Here is a 17,507-nt window from a genome sequence, read left to right as displayed (position 1 = left end):
TGGCCAGGGCACTTAACGAGACCATCTAAAATATCGTATTACAAGCGTTGCGAAGGCGTATCCTGTTTTTCGATGTACCGTACATATTCCTTCCAGCGGTTGCTGGTTCGTGCGTGCAGACGTTTGTTGTCGCGTTGTCGTTACGGTATGCACAATGGCGAGTCGCCAAAGCCAGCTCTTTATTGGGTGAACCCGTGCCCACAAAAACAAGTTACACTCACTAACTCCTTGTTGGGTAACTCCGCGCCCACACACACACACAAAAAAAAGATTACACTGAAAGCAAAACAAAATGATGGTGATCGAGCACAGGCGTCGATAGTGTAACCTGCGGGTCAAGCGCGTTGTCTATATACGTGGCTCGTCCAAGGTTCCATCGTAATCACTTGTGCTCGCGTACCTTCCAGAATTTACAACGGTATTCGCGTCGCGAATGTAATCTGATTCCACAAGGTTCGGCAGAATCGGCGAAAACAGTGGAGAATGTTCCGATGCGTGCATGCGCGTCTTGCGCCGAGCGATAACGTTTAGCAGGTGATAAACGCGGTCCCCTCAAAAAGACATACAAGTACGCGTGTCAATATTGTAAATGTATATAATTAGCACGCGATTACCTATTAAGAGCATGTGCATGGAATGGTTCGACCGCCAAGACATGCGGCATTTCAATTCCAGGTTCAATTCGTTAATCTCGAGAATGTTCTTTATTTTTGTCTCCGCCAAGACATGTACAATAAGTTTGCAGTTGATAGCACAGTCATCGTTTAAGGTGGACATTGGAATACCAATAGCAGAAACACCAATACACTGCCACTCATCAATCTACCTATGAACAAACTAAAATAAAGGCTTAGTTAACTGGCAAAAACAGGCCGAATGATGGTAAGTAATTTCACGACTTTTGTTGTTGAAGAGGAGGAAAGAATATGGGGATGTTAAACGTGAAATGTGAGCCATGTTAATGCGTGGTTTAAACAATGATGATACGTGGAAATGTGTGTATGTTGGGGGGTATAACTAAAAGAGCTGAAGTTAACAAATTCGATGCACGTGCGCCACGGGCCTCTGAATGTCCGAGCTGGGACTAAAGCAGACCACGGTCTAAGAAGTCGTTTGAAAATCGCAGACACATGCACAGCTCAAAGTTCGACGAGCAACAGCGGGCAGTGCTGGGTGAGAGTTAAACGCCTCTATTGTCTTCACCCGAAGCTCACACGCTGCAGGGAAGATTCCTCGCGAGCACGTTTCGAGCACACGCCATAGCATCTGTGTACGGTGGTGAAAAAAAAATAATGTCCTTGGGTAATGCCCGGATTTTTTTTGGCTCGTTACTGCCTCCGCGGCAAGGGTTTTCTCCCGCAAGCTGTATCTACTCTGCAGTGCTTTCAGTGGCGTCGAATCCGGCCTGCTGCAGTGCCCGCAACGCCCCACTCAGATGTCGCCGTCTCCATGCGAGCGCACTCGAGCGTCCCCGGAACCCTTGTCCCATCTCTGCGGCCTGCCGAGTCGGCGGTTGTGTGCTGAGATATGCAACAGTATCACGTTGCTTCCGTCACACGGTCCCACCGCCCTTTGCCGCCCGACATTTTTTGTTTCTTTCTTTCTTGCGGTCGCGCAATCGACCGCGCGCACTCCTCTTTGCCTGTGTGCGACGCGATTGCGGAACCCCGTCCACAGGCCTCGGCCATCCGCCCGTGGAGTACAGCGCTTATCGTCGGAGAACCGCACACAATCGCTCGCAAGAAGCGGCGATCGCTTTCACTTCTCGAGGGATTGGACGCGGCGGGGCTATGTAGCCGTGCGCGAAGCACATCGTAGAAGATGGCGATCAGTGGCAGCGAAAGCAGAGCACCCGTTTAAAAGTTGCTCGCCATGGGCCTGCGTCAAGTGGCGGCTGTATGATGAGTGCTTGTTCTCGACGACTCATCTTCCTTCGTGGGGAGCGAACGCGTGCAGTTGCGTCCCGTATCTAAACCATTTATAGCGGCACCGAGGGAGGATTTAGCATCAAGCACTTGCTTGTTCTCGTTTTCTTTTGATATGTATGCGAACGTGGGAAAGTAGGAATTTGTATCAGAGATCTTTAGAATATTGTTTACATGTATACTTACGGGCAGTGGTGTGGCCAGAAATTTCGCGCTGCAGGGGGGGGGGGGGGGGGGGGGCTCACGTTGCAGCTCGGTCTCCTCCTTATAGAATTCGTCGAGCGATCAAATACGTGAATAATAACTGTATAGACATTGCCAGAGATGCTGTAAACGAATTCTTGAACGCTACGCAGTGTCAAGACAAGTAAAATATATTTTTTTCATAAAAGAATATATTTGCATGCTCCAACATTGTGCCAGAAATTAGTGATATCAATGCTTCCGTATTTTTTGTCTATTTCATAAGTAAAGAAAATATCTCGCGAACTTTAGAACTGTATCAGTTCGAAACCAGCAAAGCAATGCATGCCGCTGATATGAAGAACGTAACGGCCATGAAATTAACAAGGCCAAATGATTTTAATGAAACTTGGTCATTCAAGAATCCTTGTTTACATTTTTTTGTACATATGCAACGGCCAGGGAAAAATGTCGTTGACGCTGTCCTTCGTTCCAATGTATTGCACGTTAGCAGCTGTCATCGGTCGTGTATTGTGAGTAACTGCACCGAAATTATAGTCGCAACAGAGAGCACATATAAAAACCAGGCGTTATGTAAGATTTACGTTAGAAATACGAAGATACAGTGGAATAAACGAATGCGAAGGTACAGCTTGATAAAGGGCAGAAAAGTGTCACTGGAAACAAGAGTTCACTGCATGTACGCACAAAACGTCGCAACAAGATATTTAAATATACGTATAAGTCTCCAATAATATCTAAGCAAAAACCACTGTATATAATGCATGAAACAAGGCAAATAAACATGTTGCGCAATCACACATTCACAGATCACAACATTCTAAGGCCCCAACCTCCCCTTCCCTTCACTCCCCCCGAAAAAAAAAGACACGCACACATAAAGGCGTTTTCCTCTGCCATCTTTCTAACCCCTATCCCCCATCCCCAGTGCAGGGTAGCAAACCGGAGACTCATATCTGGTTAACCTCCCTGCCTTTCCTCTTCATTCTCTCTCTTCACAACTCCTCACTCCCCCCGATACATAGCGCGTGATGGAAGGCGGCGCGCTTCCTCTCCGCTTTTCTCCCTTGCGCACACAATACTGAGCCCCCATTGTCAGCTCTACCACTCCCCTCCTTACGGTTTCACTCGCACATACAGCATGCGGCGCGCGGTGATGATGTTATCGCCCTTGGACATTATGCGTAACATGATGGCGACGTCAGGAATGCGCCACGAGGGTCCATATAATTCTATCGCAATCATAATAAGGGTATCCGGCAACTAAAGAGCCCCGTGGCCCATTATTTTCTGCAAATCGACCCGCCGTGGTTGCTTATTGGCTACTGTAAGATTTGGAGGACGATCTCGCCGCTGCCACCAGTTGTAAGGTTTGAAGGTCGTAGAGAGGAACTTGGGAGGAACTAGGCGTACATGGTTTATTTACAGTATTTTACATTAGAACATGGGATACATTTACACAGTCTAGCGTGACTCTCAAATGGAGCACGCAAGACGAAGCATACAACATGCGAGCACGAGGCTCCAAACACATTGCTTCTCGAGCACGAGCACACAGCTCACGAGTACGATCACAGAGCGCACCCCAGCGGCGACAAACAGCTGCTTATAAACACTTCGTGTTCCCTAAATCCCTAGGTGAGGCAAAACGTTCGACGTCATCGCAGAAAGTCCTCGTGGCCGGCCCGCCTTTGAGGGAAGGGGGTAGGGGGTTCACACATTCCGCACAGGTTTCACTGCCCCCTCCGAGGTGAGACGGGCTTCGCAGAACTCGGGGCTTACGTCTTGAAAGGCGCGTTGGTTCCCCGAGCTGACCATCGCAGCGTGGCCGCCGGTTGTCCATTGTCTTGCGTCCTGCAGTCGCCACGCGTGTCAGCAGACTGTGACGAATCCTGGGGCCCACGTACCGCAAAGCACCCTTTTGTTAGGGAAGCTCTTCTTGCTGCAGAGAGACCATGTCGGCGGTGGCGGGTTCAGTAACAATAGTTGGTTCGCCGATCGCGTTTAATCACAACGGCGCCGAGGGGGTGTTGAAGCGGCACCTCGAGGTCCCTACGACATGAGTCACCGCAGCAATTGTGATAGGCTTCCGTGGTTTTCTTCGGGGAAGCTCGCAACGCTCGCAGCTGCAGCTGGCTGAGGAAACTTGCATGTTGCCACCTCGGCAGGCCATTCCTAACACTATGGTGTTGGGCTGCTAAGCACGAGGTCGCGGGACCGAGTCCCGGCCACGGCGGCCGCATTTCGATGGGGCGAAATGCGAAAACACCCGTGTGCTCAGATTTAGGTGCACGTTAAAGAACCTCAGGTGGTCAAAATTTCTGGAGTCCCCCGCTACGGCGTGCCGCACAATCGGATCGTGGTTTCGGTGCGCAAAACCCCGTAATTCAACATGTAACAAAATCGAACTTTTGCCTTGGGACAATTCGTTGCGCCGCAACAATGCATTTCTTCCTATCGTGAGGCGAGGGCACGAAATGAATAAACGCAAAGGAAAGCATGTTGGCCACAGTCGAAGTGTGTTGATTTGGCTTGCCTCGTTGTATGGTCCGATGTACGACTTTAAATAGTCAATGCAGCTTTGGCGTCAAATAGAACGTTAAGCCCACAAAATCCAAAGCACGACTTTGGAAATGTCAATGCACCTTTCGCATGAAAAGTTTATGAGAACTTTATACCCAAGAAGTTTCGGAATTGAAATCTATACGCTCAATAGATTTGGCGACGAGCCCGCTCGCCATTTAAGCGCCCTTGAAACTTCGTGCTCTGATGGGACTCCTTGCGTTATGTGACTCTAGGTGCATGGGCGTTGCCACGAAATCCAGCTAGAGTTCGCAATGTTCGCGCCGAAATGTCCTTTCGAGCGCGAAAAAGACGTTCTAGACAAAATCCAGACTGATTTCCGGCACCGGTGGTTGTTTTGGTCGGCGGTGCATGACAGCACTAAACAATTCCGTGGGGAGTTGAGTAGGCTGACGGGTGGGGCAGCGCTGCAGCGGCAATTCGAAGTGGTGTGTTGAACCACGTTGCATCAGAGGTGAGATGAGCCAGAACGTTTCACATATGTTTTTCTTATAGGCGAATGCGGTGTGACTATGCGGTTTGACTATGCATGGTCTCATTCCTGTCGGTCAAATTCGCTGATTGACCGAACTCTATAGACAAGCAGCGATTCAGACTACATGCCAAAATACTCTCTTGCTTAGTCTTCCCACATAGTGGCACTTGTGCGCCACTTTCTGGCTTCTTCCTTTGCGATATATATTTCTTATACCCCTTCAGGAAAACTGGTGCTGTGAAATCAGGGCCAGAAGGTTGGGTTTTAACCCCATTTAACCTTTACAATGGAAATGGGTTAATGACTAAGGAAAAGGCGGTCACCGCAAAGATAAGTCAGATTTATCTATATACGGTAGCGAAAGGTGTGAAGTGGTCCGAACGGTTACGTATGACCGTTCGCATTGTCCACACGCAGGCGCATTCTATTGTCTCTTGTACTGAGAAGCTTTGAAGTGCATTTCCGTGTCCGACAGTCACACACACACACACACACACACACACACACACACACACACACACACACACACACACACACACACACACACACACACACACACACACACACACACACACACACACGCACACACACGCAAACACACGCAAACACACGCAAACACACGCAAACACACACACGCTCACACGCACACACGCACACACACACACACACACACACACACACACACACACACACACATTGCGTCGCTCCAACTGCACATTAAAGGTAGCTTGCTTAGATATGGGTACGTATCAGGGGCGTAGCTAGGGGGGGGGCGCTTATGGGGCTTCAGCCCCCCCCCCCCGAATTTTTTTCGTGCTGTCCATGCACCGCCGGTCAAAACAACCCCCAGCGCGGGAAATCATGCTCGATTTTGTCTAGAATAACGGCACACATCTATTACCTTGCAAGGTCGCAATCCAAAACTCCATGCGCCAGGTTTAGCCATGGCTGCCGCGCCGGTGGCGTAGCTCTACGCGTCACCACTCGCAATTAACACCCTCATATTAACACTTGTGTGCTAATGAGGTAATCTAACCAGTGGATTCTAAATGTATATGTGACCTTCCTTGTATAGGTACGCAAAGTTACAAGCAGAAACGGTGAGCCATTTGCTTAGAGCAGCATGGCTAAAGACTTGTCGACGTGTTGCTTAGAGCAACACGTCGCAACACGTTGAGACTTCCCTGCGCGGCGCCCTCAGTATATGGACATAAATATGAAATTTCTCAGTTTGTTTAACCTAACGCCCAATTTATTTCAGTGAAATTTCATCGTAGTACGTTGCCAGAGTTCGTAAATGACAGTCCCACATGGAGCACGGGGAAGGACTGAAATTAGCACACATTCAATAATTTTCTCCAGCGCACTCAAAGATCCTGAAAGATACTGAAATTTGTCAAAATTTTGGTTTCAGGACGAACCTCCTGAAACACACTTTGTTCCTAACAGGTTTTATAACGTCGGTACGCGCGACAGTTCTGAATATATACGCACTTGTTGAATAGCACATACAGTTCCAACGCGCAATCAACAGAACTTTACCTATATATTGCTCCTAACTTGCCCAACATCTCCGAATTCCGCTGTCCTACCCTTGATAGCACAGTTCTTTCCATGAATATTCGTCCACATTTGGTGTGGGCACTTCAAAACCTCCGCGAAGCCGCACAATACTTGAGCCTCTCGAACAGTGACTGAAACTAAGTAACATCACATGTAACTGCAAAGCAAACAAGGTTCTATTTAGTTGGATGTATGCTTTTCACTGCCCGTCTGTACCAGTTCTCTGAAACTTCAGCTTGTTCACAAAAGCTCGCCATGCAGCCTCTGTCCTCGGAGAAATCCTCCGCGGCACCGTCAATAATAGCATGTCGAAGGTCGTTGGCGTCCTTCGCAGCGTAGCAAAGGCATTCCGGAAATTGCCTCGACTGGCAGACACGTCTTTAAGCCGTCAAGTGTCAGGCATCACAACACTTCGATAAGTCCATAGTGCCACGGAGGAACTCGAAGAGGAGTCGAGGAGCCCGACCGTCCTTGTCAAAAAGCGGTCCAGTCTGGGACTCTCAGTGCGTAAGAATGTTCCGCTCCGCATAATGTTCAGGGCTGTCTGGGAGATAATGCTTCACGCGTCGGCTGTGTGCAGGTCTGGGAGAACAGCTGACCTCGCCTTGATTAGCCGCAGCCGATAGCATACTCCATCTTGCATAGCTCACCTCAACACATATCGTGTTGTAGTTTTGACACAAGCGTGCATGTAGAACACTGCATGCTGCAGACTCTGCAGCGCCTGCAGCTTTCTGTACGTGCCCACATGGGCGCGCCATAACCATATCTTCTACTGTTACCTTGCAGAGAGTTACACTCTTTGTCCCTGGAGGGCTACGAATTCCGCCGAGCACAAAGCGCTTATTATCGCTTCGGGCCTTCTTGCGGCCTCACTTATTACGCTTTATCTTTCTGTAGATTTCCCGGCAATAACGTTTTGTGCGTTATTTTTTAGCCAGGAAGGCAGGGAGTTCTTGCGCACATGACATATTGATGCATTCATGCACTAACATTCTTGCTGAAAATTGGGAATCCGCCTAGTTACAAAGCCGTTGGAAGGGAGAGGACGAGGTAAAGGAAAATTCACGTATACTGTGTATTAGGGTCTCGATTCTGTCCTCGATTAGAATAGTCGCTATTCGAAAACCCGAATATTTTTCGAATAGTTCTCGAATATTTCACGTCGTCGACTGTGCATGATCAAACACGAAGTTGAAGAAAAAATACGATAACTATTATACTGTACCAGAGCATGCTGTCGCGCAGGCAGCCGGGCTTTACCGGTAAAAAACCACGATGAGTCACCAAATAAAATTTCGTTTAGACAATGCATTAGGTAGTGGGTATGTTGTTCGAATACTATATATATAATGCACCACATTTGTCCTCCCGTCGTATTAAATTTGAAGATGTTTCATTGCAACATATTTAATACAATCGTGGCGCCATGCGCCGCGACCATTCGAAATAGAGAAAAAGGGCTCCCCCCCCCCTCCCCCGTTTTTTTTCTTTTCGCTCGCTCCGCGATTGCCGCAGATGACCTGCATTTCTGGATTGGGCGCGAAAGCCTTTTGCACAAATGTTATATGGGCCGCAATGCTCCGTTTATGAACTTAATGTGATAACCCATGCATCCCCGTATACGCTTAGAAGAGCGCCGAGTTTACTAACAAGAGAGAGAAAGCAAGGACAGGAAAGGTAGGGAGGTCAACCAGAAGAGTATCCGGTTTGCTACCCTACACTGGGGGTGGGGGAAAGGGGAATAGAAAGAAGAAGAAAGGGAGAGAGTAAGCACAGAGTACGTGTGGGAGGGACACTATGCACAGAGACACTATAAACGGTCTCTTAAACCGGTGTACCTCAAGTATTGCAGTAATGCACGATTTGCTTTTCGTGCCAGTGATGGGTGTGGCCACGGTCCGAGTATCTTTGACTCGGTGAAAGGTCGTAAGTCTAGTCGGTGTAAATTTTCCTGCAGAGAGAGGCGTTGTACATCGTAGTGGGGGCAAGTACACAATAGGTGCTCGATGGTCTCCTCGCACCCACAGTAATCGCACATCGGGCTCTCGGCCATTCCCAAACGAAAGGAATATGAGTTTGTGAATGCTACTCCCAGCCACAAGCGACACAGCAAGGTTGCTTCACCGCGGGAAAGGCTAGATGGCACTTGTAGCTGTAGCATGGGGTCCAGTTTATATAATCGGCAGTTGAAGGCACCTGAACTCCAGAGTTCTTGCGACTTTTTGCGTGCATGTAGGCGAAGTTCCCTGGCAGCGTCAGACCTCGCCAAAGGTATGGAACGCGTCTGGGTATCTTCGTGGGCAGACCGGGCAGCCTTGTCTGCTAGGTTGTTGCCGACAATGCCACAGTGAGCAGGAATCCATTGAAATGTAATGGTGTGCCCTCTTTCCAGAGCATGGTGGTGTACTTCCCTGATGTCAGATATCATCTGCTCGTATACTCTGTGACGTAATGCAGACTTGATGCTGTGAAGGGCTGCCTTGGAGTCACAAAATACGACCCATTTCTCTGTGGGCTCTTCGGTGACGTACATCATAGCGGCATGGAGAGCTGCAAGCTCTGCTGATGTCGATGTAGTCATGTGCGACAATTTGAATTGAACTGTAACCTTCTTGGCTGGAACGACGAATGCGGCAGTTGAGCTGGCACGTGAGGTCGAACCATCGGTATATATATGTATGCGGTCATGATACGTCTGGTGTAGTAATAGGAGCGTAAGTTGCTTCAGAGCCGGCGATGGATGATTGGACTTTTTTGTAATTCCAGGAATATCAAAATTCACTTGAGGCTGTCGTAGGCACCACAGGGGAGATGAAGGCTTTGCCGCCGGTGTAAAAGATGACGGTATGCACTCTTGATGAGCGCTAATCACTCGTAAAAAGGTCGCTTGAGGTCTTTCGGCTGGTAGGGAGGTCAAATGATGGTCCGGGATTCTTGACAGATGGCGAATGTGCGCTCTGAGAGAGTCGACAACTACGTGTGTCTGGATCATATGGTCCCCAGCGATGGCAATTGTTGCTGCTGTTGACGTGCACCGAGGCAGCCCTAAACACGTGCGTAGGGCTTGACCTTGTATGCTCTCCAAGGCGCGAAAGTTCGTCTTGCATGCATTTGACAACACTGGTAGACTGTAACGTAGGAGTCCGAGAAACAGTACCCTGTAGAGCTGCATCATAGAACTGACTGGTGTACCCCAGTTTTTGCCGCAGAGAAACTTAAAGACCTGAGCAATGGCAACCAATTTCTTCTTTAGATAGACGCAGTGAGGGCTCCACGAGAGGTTGCGGTCAATGATTACACCCAGAAAGCGATGTGTCTTAGAATAGGATACCGCTTGACCATTAATTGAAATAGGATATGATGACATTTGTTTGCGCGTAAAGCCAACCAATGCGCACTTTTCAGTAGACAGGCTGAGGCCTTGTTCTCGTAGATAAGATGCCGTCATGGTTGCCGCCCGCTGGAGCCTGGCTCGTACCTGAGGTCGTGTCACCGCAGAAGCCCAGATGCAAATGTCGTCGGCGTATATTGAGACGTGAACTGACCGCGGTAGGTACTCCGCTAGTCCTACCAAGACGAGGTTGAACAGAATGGGGCTCAACACTCCACCCTGCGGCACACCATGCCTGATGTAATGTTCCGAAGTTGGGCCGTCTTCAGTTTGTAAGAAAAAACACCTCTCAGTTAAATAGTCTCGAATCCATTGATACATCCGGCCACCAACTCCAACAGCCTCAAGCGAGTTCAGGATGGCCTCATGGGCGACGTTGTCGTATGCTCCTTTAATATCTAGAAAAAGTACCACTGATAGGCGCTTGAGGCTTTTTTGATTGTGGACCCAGGTTACGAGGTCAATGACGTTGTCGATGGACGAGCGACCTCGACGAAAGCCCGTCATGGCGTCCGGATAGATGCTGAATCGCTCTAGGTACCATTCCAAGCGAGCAAGAATCATTCTTTCCATCAGTTTACCGACGCAGCTCGAAAGCGCTATCGGACGGTATGATGAGAGCTCAAGCGGAGACTTTCCAGGTTTCAGTATGGGGATCAAGCGGCTCGATTTCCATTGTCTAGGAACGGCGCCATTCTGCCAAGACTCATTGTAGTAGCTGAGCAGCTCATCACGTGCGTCATGTCCAAGGTGGCATAGGGCAGCATACGTGATGCCATCAGGTCCTGGTGACGACGAACGTCTGCAGGTCGCCAACGCAGCATAGAGCTCTTCGAGTGAAAAGAGCACGTTCATTTCTGGTACACGTGCTTCAGGGATGTCATTCAATGCTGCGTCAGTAATGGTGGCCGTGGACCCAGCAACCCGTGCACAGAACTCTTCAGCCACTTGAAGTTCCGAGCGGAGTTGGTATAGGGCCAGAGCAGCAAAGGGCTTCCTTTGATGCGGAGATGAGCGAAGTCCCCTAACAGTTCTCCATACGTGCGAGAGCGATTTTCTGGGATCAAGCGACTGACAGAAAGTTTTCCATCGCTTGTCATCCAGTTTATCTATACGACGTTGTACTTTCTTCTGTATGCGTCGTGAAGCCCTCAGATCCAAGACGGACTTTGTGCGCCGATACCTCCTCTCCGCCCGTCGGCGTTCCGCACGAAGCCTCTCCAGTTCCATATCTGAGTCTGTTCGCCTTGCTGACCTTGTGAGCGAGCAGATGGATGTTTTCAATGTCTCTGCGATGGCATCTTCGATGGTGTGTGAAAGGCCTTCTCGACATGCGTCATCCATCACCTTCTTAAACTTTGTCCAATCAACTGTACGCAAGACAGTAGAGGAGCGTTGCTCAACTCCTCTAATCTTTATGTAGGTTTGAATATGGTCACTTCCATGTGTTTCAATGTCCGTGAACCAGTCGACGCTCGAGGCAAAGCGCCGTGACACCAAAGTTAAGTCCAAGCAGCTACTATAGGTGGTGCCTCGCAAAAACGTAGGGCTGCCGTCATTCACACAGCACAAATCATGGTCGGCAGCAAAGGAGGCGAGACTCCTGCCTCTGGAATCAATTTTAGTGCTTCCCCATAGCTGGTGATGCGCGTTGAAGTCACCTGTGATAACCCAGGGGCCATTGTTCATCAGTAATATTTTCTTGAGTCGTTCGCCGTCAAAGTGACCCGCTGGGGATATATAGGCTCCAATTAGTGTGAATGACACATCTTTCTTTTGGATATTCAGGCAGACATATTGGTTGTCGTCATGAGGCTCTACCGCGTTAGCGACATATGTAAAGTCCGTGCGGATGTAGATGATTACTTTCGTGCTCGCGCCGCATGTGGACGAGACGAAAGATTCGTAACCGGACAGTCTGAGTGGTGTTGACGTATTTGGCTCGCAAATGACCAGTATGGGAAAGCGATGTGTAAAAATGAATTGGCGAAAGTCTGCTATGCGGGTCCTTAGACCCCTAGCATTCCACTGAAAGATCGACGCACCTTTAACTTCAGTGCGGAAGGGGACTGTTGGTCGAGCCATGATGCTTAAACAATGCTAGCAAGCACTGGATTTAGTGCATCCAGTATTTGCAGAGCACTTCGAGCTGCTGGGGTTTGCAGCTTGTTCAGTATGATGCGCATTGTATTAATTAGCGATTGCAGCATATCAGCCACCTGCTTGTCTTGGTCGCACAAATCACGGACAGTAGACTTCGGGGTTTGTCCAGCAAAATTTTGCTGTGATTCTGTCGGTGGATGCTGTCGTTTCGGTAGAGCCGGCCAAGAGTCTGCAGGTGTGGTCGTCTCAGTTGCCTTGTTCTTCGCGGTCCTTTCGACAGTGTCTGGCCTGGGCGGCAGAGGAGGAGGAGGTGTTGTAGGAAGTGGCATGCGCGTCGCAGAGACAACAGCCTTCCTTGAGGGGCGCCGGCGACGGGAACGTCGCTTCCTGACTTTTTCGGCGGCTTCGCGATGAGATGAGTGATCTCTCGCCATCTCTTTTAAGATAGCCATTTCCTTCCTAATAAGCGGGCATTTCCTCGAGGAAGCTTCGTGTGACCCTCCGCAGTTTGAACACTTCATCACAGTCGCGCCACATTTATCTGCAGCGTGGGGCTCGGCGCAACGGGGGCATGCTGCCTGATTTTCGCAGACGCTGCTCACGTGTCCCAGTCTCATGCATTTGCGGCACTGAAGAGGTTTCGCAATGAAAGGCCGCACTGCGTGTCTGAAGTGTCCCACCTTAACATGCGAGGGTATATATTTACCCTTGAATGCAATCTTCACGCAGCGTGAACTGCCTAGCCGCTTAACATCAACAATGACCTCATCATTGGCTGGCTTGATAAGAATCGGCAAGTCGTTATTAAGGATGGCGACGTCTACGTCGTAGATAACGCCACTGACTACGTCAGATCCCAGAGGGATGTAAGAGCGCACCTGAATGCCATCGGTGTCCGTTACGCTGCGTAGAGTGCTCAGAGCAGCCGCATGTTGGACATCAACCGCCAGTAGATTTTTCCGAGTGTTGACTCGGATGTCCGATATTTCATTTGGCACCAGGGCTTCCTGTGACATCGACACAGATTGCCTGTTGAGTAGCTTCATGTTGACGGTGGGAAGCAAAGGCACAAATATGATGGTATTGGTGTCCGGCCTCTGCGTGTGTCTTACTGTTTGCGTGCTTGACGATGAGGACGTCCTGGTGTTTCTTCTCTTCGCTATGCGGCTCTGCACCAGCTGGAAGTCGTCATCGGAAGTGTCCTCACTGCTGAGAGAGTAGACATGGGTGTCCTCACTGTCGCTGTCGCTCTGCTGACCGTTCCGCTTCCTGGAGGCGGCCGCCGCTGACGCCGCCGTCGCCGGCAGACGTGCGGGGTCGTCCACTTCCATCACGACCGAGCAGGGAGCGAGGACCAGCGGATGAACTTGGAATTTCACAGAAATAAACTGGAGCAAGGAAGAACAGCTCTGTGTCAAAAACACTTCGTCGTCGTCCCTTTACTAACAAATTTTTCGTTATCCTTAATAAGGCTCTCATTGTGCTTTTAATAATGCGCATATTGCTTTTCAACGTGCAGTGTAATGACAAAAGCTTTCTAGTATCGTATATATATATATATATATATATATATATATATATATATATATATATATATATATATATATATACACACACACACGACGTGAAAATTGTTTGATAGTGCTTGTGAAAAGGCTGTGTATGCGCAAACTATTCGAAAGCCATCCGTTTCGATTCGTATTCGATTCGGTCACGAGAAAGAGAGAGAAACTTTATTTGGTTCCTTCAAGGATTTAGCGTCTCGAGGTCTCGGTCGTCGTCTTGGGCGCCGGTGACTTGGAGCCTCTTCCGGCAAGGGTGGGCCCCTATTCCAGGGCTCGACTGAGCCTAGCTACCTCACTAGCGTGCTGCACTAAGGCCCTTTGGGCCGTGAGCTCGCAGCTGGTAAGCCGACTCTCCCATTGCTCCGCACTCGGGTTATTGTGTTGGTGTGTGTGTGTGAAAACTTTTATTGTAATGAGGTCCGGAGGCTCGACTTCTCAAGCCAAGGCGGGCCGCTCCCACGTTGGCACTGTCAGACCAAGCCTTTCAGCGACATCATGGGAACTCTGGACTGCCCTTAGTTGGTCCTGAAACAATGGGCTTTGAATCCTTTTCTCCCACTGTGTCCATTCTTCAACGAAGTTGGGGAGAGTCGCGGGACACCCCGCCAGCATATGTCTGATTCCAATGATGCCATTACAATTATTGCAGTCCATCTTAATCTCCCTCTCTGGATATATTTTATTAATGGTGTACGGTGTGGGATACGTACCCGTTTGCAATAAGCGCAGTGAGACTGCCTGAGCCCTGTTCAGTTTTGAATGTGGCAATGGGAATTGTCTGCGTCCTAAATAGTAATGTTTGGTAACATCATTGTATGTTATTAAATGATCTCTAGATTCCCTGGCATGATGGTGAACGGCTCGGTTGTGACTGTCACAGTTAGCAAGTCCTCGTGCCAAGTCATGAGCAACCTCATTGAGGTTTACCCGAGTCTCGTCCACTTTCCCCATATGCGTAGGAAACCATCGGATTTCAGTTGTCATAATCACAATGTTTTCAAAAAGTTTAGCTGCAACTCCAGCTACGTCGCCTTTATCAAAACACTTTACAGCGGATTTCGAATCACTGTAAATGAAGGCCCACTTATTACTCCTGATGGCTAGAGCAATTGCCGCTTGTTCCGCCACCGTGGGGTCCTTGGTAAAAATAGTGAGAGCGTCTTGCACCTTCCCTTGATAATTTGATACAATGGCCGTATAGGCTTCTTTACCTTTCACCCAGGCAGCATCAACTATAGCTGCCAGTTGGTTCTGCTGCTCTATTTCCTTCAAGAGTGCTTTAGCTCTTGCCTTTCTCCTTTCGACATTATATTCTGGATGCATGTTTCTGGGGAGAGGGTTAGTTCTGATCTTGGTGGAATGATTGATTTTGTTTACATTCCCATGTGACATGATATAGTGTGGGTGTGGCCCCGCACCATGGGCAGGTGTCTCTGTATTGTGTTGGGTACATTTTGTTTAGGATGTATAAATTTGGGAACGAGTTTGTCAAGAACTACTATTCGCGCGCCCCTATACTCTATATACATTGTCACGGGTGGTGTTCTACGCTTGTAACACCACAAGACGAGAGTGCGGCAAGACAAACGTTTTATACTAAGGCGAACTCGTGGCCCGCTTAACCGAAAGGAAGTAGGCCACAATAGCAGCAACATGTGCGTTCGCGCGGGCGGCGGTCGACGAGCAGGCTGAAATCGCTTACGTGTGGCCAGTATTTAGAAAGTTACCGCGCAACATGCGCGGGACTATCGAGCTCGCAAGATATCGCGCGAGTTCGACCCTTTCCTCCACCCCCAGTGTAGGGTAGCAAACCGGATGCTCTTCTGGTTGACCTCCCTGCCTTTCCTATCCTTGCTTTTTTTTTTCTCTCTCTCTCTCTCTCGACCGGCCGATACGATGCGTGGGGCCCATCCAAAGAACGTGGCTATATTGGATCGCGATACGTAGGCTTGTGCGATTGCTTAAACGTCACTCGAGTGTCCCCGCGAATCCCGAATGGCACGTGACAAGACCACAATTTCCGCGTTGCCGCTCGTGCAAGCGCTACAGTGTCAGAGTTCATCTCTTTGACTAATAATGTCTGCATAGAAACTCTATGGTCCGCATGCAGTGACACGTTTTTGGGGAAAGCTCTTTGGCGGTCCGGTGCTCGTTCTGTCCGCTCGCGGGGGTGGTCACGTGAACCGACACGGCGGTCATCGCTTGGCGCAGCCCGTGCGCCTCGCCGCAGCTCTGTCTCCATATGCATGCGACGTGGCCGAAACTCGAGCCGGCGCGTCCTTGGTCCCCCTGTCGCGTTCCACTGGCCGTTTATCGCGATAAGCGCCTGGTAAGCAAGCGAGCCCGACGGCAAGCAGTCGCGCGGCGGCTGCGCGGGCCTCGCCTGCAGCTGGCTCGCAATACGCGGGCCCGCGCTCCGCCACGAGCGTATATACAATATGGCGCCGTTCTCTCGAGCTGTGTGCCTTACGTGCAGGCCGTCTTATACGCCTTGCCAGCGCGGTGTATTTGTGAATCCAGAAGACTTCCGGCCGCGAATGAGTATTTGCGGCAAACGTACCCAAGTTTGTCACAATATACAAAGCATTTTGTCCCTTATAATCAACTATACAGGTATACTTGTCGTTAATGTATCTAAATACCATACCTCCTCCACCGCATTCATCCTTCCATTTACCTTTCTCCCTCTTGCATATTGTGCGTCTCTCCCAAAGCAGACTTAAACCACATCATGTGGGGATGCCCTAAGCACCCCCTTTCCCCCTTTCCTCAAGCAATTAATATCTAGTGAGGAGCAGTGGGAGCCTGCCTTGCGCAGCTCGAGGCCCGACTTTTAGGAGGCCATTATGGTGTGGGCTGAGAGTATAGAGGAGGCCTCCTACTTCAAGTAATTCCTCCCCCACACTCTATTCCGTTTCCCCTTCCCTTTAATGAGGGATATATAAAGTTTTTCATCATCATCATCATCATTATCATCTCGAACTGTATGATTTATCTGCAGACCATTTTATACGCCTTGCAGCGGTGTATTAAATTTGTGAATCCAGAAGACTTCCGGCCGCGATTATTTGTACCCAAGTTTGCCACAATATACAAACAATTTTGTCCCGTACAATCAACTGCAGCTGCATGTCGCTAATGTATCTAAATATATTATAAAAAAGACACACACACACTTCATGCATTGAGCTCACGTGTCTCAGCTTGTGCGCTGCGAAGTAAAATTTATTTATCAAACAATGTTCTAACACGCGTAGGAAAATCGGTGCGTGCCGCACATATATATGCGGTCTTATGCGTTATGCGTATTTACCGTGCTGTTGCAACTCGTACTGGGTCATTTGCCCGCCAGATTTAACGGGCTTTATCTGTGGGGCAAGTCTTTCGGGATCCGCCTGACGTGTGTGTTCGCCGGCTTATTATTACTTGTTTCCATTTCATCGTTTCATCTGGCGAGTTCTCTACACCACCGCTCGAACCCAATATTTCACGTGAATACTCATTTGTTTTAATTCCCGAGTTGCAAGGCTAACGTGTAGTTCGGTCCTTTTCATATAACCTGTAACGTCATCTCTAACACGTTCTTACCATAGCTGTTACGGAAGGTAATCACTGGCTCTTTCGACAGCGCTGTCTGCGCAACAAGACCAAGTATGAGTGCATATAAGAACAATCGCAACGTAGTATGGCCACTC

At 49.2% G+C, this 17,507-nt stretch overlaps 1 protein-coding gene across 5 annotated transcripts in view; it reads left to right on the top strand.

Annotated features, from left to right (window-relative positions):
- The window catches only part of LOC135900241 (growth/differentiation factor 11-like), a 232,362-nt gene that overhangs the window by 212,742 nt on the left and 2,113 nt on the right, over window positions 1-17,507 (top strand). The window lies entirely within an intron of this gene.

This window comes from Dermacentor albipictus, chromosome 1, assembly GCF_038994185.2.
Source record: "Dermacentor albipictus isolate Rhodes 1998 colony chromosome 1, USDA_Dalb.pri_finalv2, whole genome shotgun sequence".
Taxonomy (NCBI): Eukaryota; Metazoa; Arthropoda; class Arachnida; order Ixodida; family Ixodidae; genus Dermacentor; species Dermacentor albipictus.
Note: the sequence above shows the minus strand (reverse complement) of the source record. Positions and strands in the feature narration are given on the sequence as shown.